Below are 9,125 nucleotides of genomic sequence, written 5' to 3'. Positions count from 1 at the left end.
ACAAGTAAATTATAATTGACCCTTTACATTCTTAATAAAATACACATATTTAGAGATCTTTGATGTATCAAGTTATTGAATGCCTTTCCCCAAATCACCTTAATATCAGTTACTGCAAGGGCATATGATAATAGATAATAGATAATAGAAGAAGAGAAGAAATGTGCTGACATTCAGCTCTCATTCACATCAAGTGCCTACTTAGCTCTTGGGTCTCTGAGTACTCATTTCCTACTTTCAAATTTATGCTTTTTACATATGGAAATGTACTGAACAGCCACTATAAATTGGTAAAACCATAATAAAATTAGAATTCTAAGATTTTGAATGGCAAAAAGAAGGCAGTGTGAGAAATGTGGCACAAACCTCATCCCCAAATCACATATAACACAAAAATAAAGCAAATACAACTAATCCTGAGTGACCTGAAGACTGCAGGACAGACTGCCTACATCTGGGGAAAAAAGAAGACCTCACAGAAAAGAGTAAAGTAGCAAAGCCACAATTTGGAAGGACCCAAGACCTCCCCCACCCCAGCTTACATGTGGGAGGAAGAGAAATAGAGCAGGGAGAGAGTAGAAGCCCTGGATTGCTAAACACTGAGACATGGAATTCTGCTCCAGAAACATGAACCCACATTACGTGGTGCTCTGGAGTATAGTAGGGTTGGAAAGCAATGACAGGCAGAATACTCGGAGAGACTGAGAGTCCAGCAGCTTGTGAAGAACACAACCAGCCACTCTGGGACAAAAGAAAGATGGGCACTTTGAAAGACTTCTCAACAGCAAGAGGGGTGATGAAGGGGCAAAGATTACAGAGCTTGCTGCTCAGGAGAAAGGGTAGGTGGATAAAATCGTCCCAGCACACTAAGCCCAGAAGATTGGGAACTTTCAGGAGCATCAGAGGCTCCATATCCCTGGCTGGAAATGCATCCCCAAGGCCCCCCACTGTGATATGCAGCTTGACACTCCTTCCTCCTGGCAGGCACTGGTCAGCACAACTATTGCCCCCACCATTGTGTCAGTCCAGCTGGAAGATGGCCCCACCATTGGCAGCTACAGGGCTATAATCCAGAAGCTCCTCCCTGTGCACTCGGCCCACTGGACCTGGCAGTGGAAGCCGGCACTACAGCCAGGAAGCAGGTAAGAGCTCTTTTCTTCCAGCAGGCACTGGTGCCACTAGCCTGTGACCCTTTCCATTGCTACAGGTAGTAGGAAGCTCCAGAAAGTAGGGCTTCTGGCACTAGAAGTCACCACCTACACAAAGTTATTATTCCATAAGAATCACTAGAAAAATGAAATGGGGAAAAAAATTTTGTACAAACAAAAATTCAGCAGATGCCAGAAAGAGGGCTGAGTGAAACTGAAATCACCAATCTTCAAATTGATAAAGATTTCAAAATAAAAATCATAAACATGCTCACTCAGCTACAGAAAAATATTCAAGATCTGAGGGAGGACTTCAAGAAAGAGATAGGAACTTTGAAAATTACAGTATCTGAAATGAAACATACAATGGATGGATTTAAAAGTAGATGAGGTAGAGGAGAAGGCAAATTAAACAGAATTTAGGGAACAGAAAAACAAAGAAGCTGAGCCACAGAGAGAAAAAAGGATTTTTAGGAATGAAAGAATAATAAGAGAACTGTGCAACCAATCCAAATGGACAATATTTGCATTATAAGGATACCTGGAGAAGAAAACCACATACTAGGCCACAAAAAGAGCCAATCTGGGGGAGGAAATAGAGTCTCAGATCACAGAAGTCCAGAGATCACCCAACACAAGGGACCTTAGGAAGACAACACTAAGACATACAATAACAAAAATGCCAAAGATCAAGGACAAGGAGAGAGTATTAAAAGCAGCCAAAGAGAGAGAAAAAATCACATATAAAGGAAAGCCCGTCAGGCTATCAGCAGACTTCCCACCAGAAACCTTACAGGTCAGAAGGGAGTGGCATGATATATTTAATGCAATGAAACAGAAAAGCCTTGAGCCAAGAATACTCTACCCAGCAAGATTATTATTTAAAATCAAAGCAGGGATTAAACAATTTCCAGATAAGCAAAAGTTGAGGGAATTTGCCTCCCACAAACCATCTCTGCAGTGTATTTTAATTTCTTTTATTTATTATTTTTTTATTAAGGTGTCATTGATACACAATTTTATGAAGGTTCCACATGAGCAACATTGTTGTTAACTACATTCACCCATATGATCAAGTCCCCTTCCACACACCATTGCAGTCACTGTCCATCAGTGTAGTAAGATGCTATAGAATCACTACTAGTCTTCTCTGTGCTATACTCTGCAGTGTATTTCAAAGGGACTGCTATAGATGGAAGTTCTCCTAAGGCTAAAGAGCTGTCACCAGAGAAAATTAAACCAAAGTAAAAGAAGTAGACTAATCTCTAAGCAAATGCAAAATTAAATCAACTACCCACAAAGTCAGTCAAGGGATACACAAAGAGTACAGAATATATACAAAGAGTAGAGGAAGAAGAAGAAGAAGGGAGAAAAAAAAGAACCTTTAGATTGTGTTTGAAATAGTGTAGTAAGCAAGTTAAGTTAGACTGTTAGATAGTAAGGAAGCTTCCCTTGAACTTTGGTAACCACAAACCTAAAGCCTGCAGAGGCAATTAGTACATATCTATCTATAATTACCCTAAATGTAAATGGACTTAATGCATCAATCAAGACATAGACTTACAGAATGGATAAAAAAAGACAAGACCTATCTATATGCTGCCTACAAGAGACTCAATCCAAACCCAAAGATATACACAGACTCAAAGTGAAGGGATGGAAAAAGATACTTCATGCAAATGATAGGGAGAAAAAAAGCAGGAGTAACAACACTTATATCACACAAAATAGATTTCAAAACAAGAAAAGTAACAAGAGACAAAGAAGGACATTGAATAATGATAAAGGGGTCAGTCCAACAAGAGGATATAACCACTAAAAATATCTATGCACCCCATATAGGATCATGTAACTATATGAAACGAATACTAACAGAATTAAAGTGGGAGACAGAATACAATGAATTCATTTTAAGAGAATTCAACACACTACTGACTCCAGAGAACATATCAACCTGACAGAAAATAAGTAAGGAGACAGAGGCCCTGAATAACACCCTAGAACAGATGGACCTAACAGACATCTATAGAACACTCCACCCAAAAGCAGCAGGATACACACTTCTCAAATGTACATGGAACATTTTCCAGAATAAACTACATACTAGGCCACAAAAAGAACCTCAGCAAATTCAAAAAGATTGAAACTGCACCAACAAACTTCTCAGACCACAAAGGTAAAAAACTAGAAATAAATTATGCAAAGAAAACAAAAAAGCCCACAAACACATGGAAGCTTAACAACATGCTCCTAAATAATCAATGGATCAATGACCAAATTAAAATGGATCAAGCAATGTATGGAGACCAAAGCAAACAACTCAAAACCCCAAAATCCATGGGATGCAGAGAAGGCAGTTCTAAGAGGAAAGTAAATTGCAATACAGGCTTACCTCACAAAAGAAGAGCAATCCCAAATGAAGTCTAACCTCTCAATTAATGAAATTAGAAAAAGAATAACAAATAGGGCTCAAAGTCAGGAGAAGGAGGGATGTAATAAACATCAGAGCAAAAATTTAAAAATTGAGAAGAATTAAACAATAGAAATAATCAATGAAACCAGGAGCTGGTTCTTCAGGAAAATAAACAAAATAGATAAACCTCAAGTTGGACTTACCAAGAAAAAAAGAGAATGTACACACATAAACAGAATCAGAAATGAGAAAGGAAGAATCACTATGGACACCATAGAAATACAAGGAATTATTAGAGAATACTATAAAAAATTATATGCTAACAAATTGGAAAACCAAGAAGAAATGGACAACTAGAAAAATACAACCTTCCAAGGCTGACCCAGGAAGAAACAGAAAATCTGAAAATACCAGTTACCAGGAATTAAATTGAATTGTTAATCAAAAAACTAAGAACAAAAATTCCTGGACCAGATGACTTCACTGCTGAATTTTATCAAACATTATAGAAGACCTAATACCCATTCTTCTCAAAGTCTTCCAAAAAGTGGAAGTGAAGGGAATATTTCCAAACTCATTCTATGAGGCCAGCATCACTTTAATACCAAAGACACCACAAAAAAAAGAAAGTTGCAGATGAATATCCCTGAGAACATAGATACAAAAACACTCAATAATATGTTAGCAAACTGAATTTAAAAATATGTCAGAAAGGTGATCCATCATGATAAAGTGGGATTTATTCCAGGAATGCAAGGATGGCACAATATTCAAAATCCATCAACATCATACACCACATCAACACAAAGAAGAATGAAAATCACATGATCATCTCTCTAGATGCTGGAAAAGCACTCAACAAAATTCAACATCCATTCATAATAAAAACTCTCAACAAAATGGGTATAAAGGGCAAGTACCTCAAAATAATAAAGGCCATATACAACAACCAACAACCAACATCATACTTAAGAGTAACAAACTGAAAGCTTTTCCTCTAAGAGCAGGAACAAGACAAGGATGCCCACTCTCACCACTTCTATTCAACGTAATACTGGAGGTTCTAGCCATGGCAATCAGACAACACAAAGAAATAAAAGGCATCCATATTGTTAAGGAAGAAGTTAAACTGTCACTGTTTGCAGATGACATGATAGTGTACCTAAAAATCCCTAAGGAATTCACCCAGTACTACTAGAACTAATAACTGAATTCAGCAAAATTGCAGGATACAAAATTAATACACAGAAATCTGTTGCATTCCTATATACTAACAATAAACAAGCAGAAAGAGAAATCAGGAAAACAGTTCCACTTATAATTGCATCAGAGAGAATAAAATACCAAAGGGGTGAAATACCTATACCTTAACTACAAGGCACTCATGAGAGAAATTAAAGAAGAAACTAATAAATGGAAATACATCCCATGCTCATGGATAGGAAGAATTAATATTGTCAAAATGGCCATCCTTCCTAAAGCAATCCACAGAATCAATTCAATCCCTATCAAAACACCAATAGCATTCTTTGATGAACTAGAACACATAGCTCTAAAATTCATATGGAAACACAAAAGACCCCAAATAGCCAAAGCAATCCTAAGAAGGAAGGACAAAGCAGGAAACAGATTACGCTCTCTAACTTTAATTAAGCTCTACTACAAAGCCACAGTAATCAAAACAATTTGATACTGGCACGAGAACATACCCATAGATCAATGGCACAGAATAGAGAGCCCAGATATAAACTCACACATATATGGCCAATTAATATACAATAAAGGAGTCATGGATATAGAATGGGGGATTGACAGCCTCTTCAAAAACTGATGTTGGCAAAACTGGAGAGCTACATGTAGGAGAGTGAAACTGGATTATTGTCTAACTCCATACACAAAAGTCAACCCAAAATGGATCAAAGACCTGAATGTAATTCATAAAATCATAAAACTATTAGAAGAAAACATAGGCAAAAGTCTCTTGAATATAAACATGAGCAACTTTTTCCTGAACACATCTCCTTGGGCAAGGGAAACAAAAACAAAAAGAACAAATGGGACTATATCCAACTAAAAAGCTTCTGTATGGCAAAGGACACCATCAACAGAAAAAAAAGGCATCCTATAGTATGGGAGAATATATTCATAAACAACTTATCTGATAAGTGGTTAACAACCAAAATATATAAAGAACTCACATGCCTCAACAACCAAAAAGCAAATAACCCAATTAAAAAATGGGCAAAGGATCTGAACAGAGACTTCTCCAAAGAAGAGATTCAGATGGCCAACAGGCACATGAAAAGATGCTCTACATCTCTAATTATCAGGGAAATGCAAATTAAAACCACAATGAGATATCACCTCACCCCATTTAGGATGGCAAACATTCAACAGACAAGAAAAACAAATGCTGATGACGATGCAGAGAAAGGGGAGCCCTTCTACACTGCTGGTGGGAATGTAAATTAGTTCAACCATTATGGAAAACAATCTGGAGGCTCCTCAAAAAACTAAAAATAGAAATACCATTTGACCTGGGAATTCCACTCCTAGGAATTTACCCAAAGAAAACACGATCTCAGATTTAAAAAGATATATGCACCCCTATGTTTATCGCAGCACTATATACAACAGCCAAGATAAGGAAGTAACCTAAGTGTCCATCAGTAGATGTATGGATAAAGAAGATGTGGTACATATACACAATGGAATATTATTCAGCTATAAGAAGAAACAACCATTCGCAACAACATGGATGGAACTAGAGGATATTATGCTCAGTGAAATAAGTCAAGTGGAGAAAGAAAAGTACCAAAAAATTTCACTCCTTTGTGGAGTATAACAATGAAGCAAAACTGAAGGAACAAAACAGCAGCAGACTCACAGGCTCCAAGAAGGGACTAGTGGTTACCAAAGGGAAGGGGTTGGGAAAGGTTTGTGGAGAGGGAGGGAGAAGAGGCATTTTAACTAGCGTACACAATATAGGTAGGACCTGGGGAAGGCAGTAGAACATGGAGAAGACAAGTAATGACACTATAGCATCTTACTACACTGATGGACAGTGACTACAATGGGGTAGGGGGGTACTTGATAGTACAGGCAAATGTTGAAGCCACTTTCACTGTTGCTCATGTGAAACCCTCATAAGTTTCTATATCAATGATACCGTAATTTAAAAAAAGAATCCCAAGATTTGATTTTATTAGAATATGGATCATGTGGCTCAGTCCCAGAGTGGTATTTCAATGAAAAGAAGAGTTGACTAGGATTTCAAATTAGTAAACACCTTGCTCAAACACCTTGAAGTAAAAATGTATAATCTTCACCAAAGATTTTTTAACTGCTCTTATTTTTTCTTATCCCTGACCCAAAGGAGCCACTCTTTTCAAAAACATTATAAACTGCTTCAGACTTGTCCCTGAATCCTTTTTTTGTCCCTTCTTTTCTTCCTATTTTTCCCAATCTTCATCATAAAACCTTGTGTCCCAAGATGGCAGGATGCAGGACTCCCTCTGAAAAGAGATAAAAAGTATTCTTGATAATACAGCGGAAAGGAGAACGATGGGAAACTCATAAATTAATTATCCTATGAAAATAAAGTAGTTCATTTTTTAGGATGTGTCATAACAAATATAATCACTTAGTGAATAGTTACCACTAAATCAACTTGAAACTAATGTATTTATATATGTCCACCATCTATCTCATCTACACCACCCACAAACCAACTTAAGAATCACATATTTTTAAAAAACAACTATAGTTCCCTAATATTGTGATATTTTTCAGCCTGTGTTTACTTATAAAACTACCCTTTTCTTATGCTCCCAGTTAAGACCAGAGATTTCCTAGAATTGTCTGGTATGGGATGGACAAGGGGAAGATAGGGGGATGTGGACATCAGGTGGTAGTTAGAGGTAAGTCAGACTGTGCAGAGCCTTATAAGCCATTGTTAGAATTCAACTCTTACATAGAATGGAATGAGAAGCCACTGCAGTAAGTAGTACAGCTGAAAGGGACATGGCCTGATGAATAATGCCTTAGAAAGTATCATTCTGACTGTTACATTAGAATGGACTGGAGGAGGCATAAATGAGAAGAGGGAGACCAGCTAGAAGTGTAGTAATCTACAGGAGACATAGTGATGACTTGCCAAGATGGAAGCAGTGAAGGTGTGAAAAATAAATGATTGTCTTAGCTAATGCAGTAAAAAAGTAGAAGAAAATAAAAGTATACATATTGAGATAGAAGAAGTAAAACTGTTCACAGGTGACATGATCATCTGTGTAGAAAATCTGAAAGTGAAAAAAATAAAATGTATAGCAAGGTGGCAGGATACAATGTTAATATACAAAAGTCAATCTATTTTCTATATGCCAGCAGCAAACCAGTGATATTTGAAATTAAAAGCATATTATCATTTACATTAGCATCCAAAAAGTAAAATTCTTAGGTATCAATGTAAAAAAATACATACAAGAGCTATGTGAGGAACACTTACAAAACTCTGATGAATGAAATCAAATAACTAAATAATTGGAGATATATCCCATGTTCATGGTTATAAAGACTCAATATTGTGAAGATGTCATTTCTTCCTACTTGATCTATAGTTTCAGTGTAATCCTAATCAAAATGACAGCAAGTTATTTTGAAGATAATGGCAATCTGATTCTAAAATTATACTATATGGACAAGCAAAAAACCAGAATATACAAAACAAGAGTGAAGAAGTAAAACAAAGTTGAAGGCTCATCATTATCCAACCTCAAGACTTAGTGTATTTACTATAAAGCTAAATAATCAAGACAATGTGTACTTGGTGAACAAATTGACAAATACATGAATGGAACAAAACAGAGAGCCCAGGAACAAACCCATACAAATACAGTCAGTTGATCTCAGGAGCAAAGGCAATACAATGGAACAAAGATATTTCATTTCAACAAATGGTGCTGAAACAATCAGATCTCCACATGCAAAAAAATATAGACACAGGCATTATAAATCTAGACACAAAAATTAATGCAAAACTGATCATACCTAAATATAAGTGCACACTCTAAAACTTCTAGATGATAACAAAAAGGAAACCTAGATGACCATAGGTATGTGATGACTCTAGCTACAACACCAAGGGCATGACCCTTGAAAGAAATAATTCATAAGCTTGACTTCATTAAAATTAGGAGCTTCTGCTCTGTAAAGGACAATGTCAAGAAAATGAGAAGACAAGAACAAGCTGTTAAAAAATATTTGCCAAAGGCACTTCTGATAAAGGACTGTTAACCAAAATACACAAAGAAATTTTCAAAGTCAACAGTAAGGAAACAACCAACCTGATCAGAAAATGGTCCAAAGACCTTGACAGACATCTTGCTAAAGAAGATACCCAGAAGGCAAACAAGCATATGAAAAGATGCTCCATATCATATGTCATCATGGAAATGCAATTTAAAACATTGATATACCACTACACACCTATTACAATGGTCCAAATATGAACATTGAAAACATCAACTGTTTGTGAAAATGTGGAAAAACAGGAAGTCTCATACATT

Source organism: Manis pentadactyla, chromosome 8 (genome assembly GCF_030020395.1).
Source record: "Manis pentadactyla isolate mManPen7 chromosome 8, mManPen7.hap1, whole genome shotgun sequence".
Taxonomy (NCBI): Eukaryota; Metazoa; Chordata; class Mammalia; order Pholidota; family Manidae; genus Manis; species Manis pentadactyla.
Note: the sequence above shows the minus strand (reverse complement) of the source record.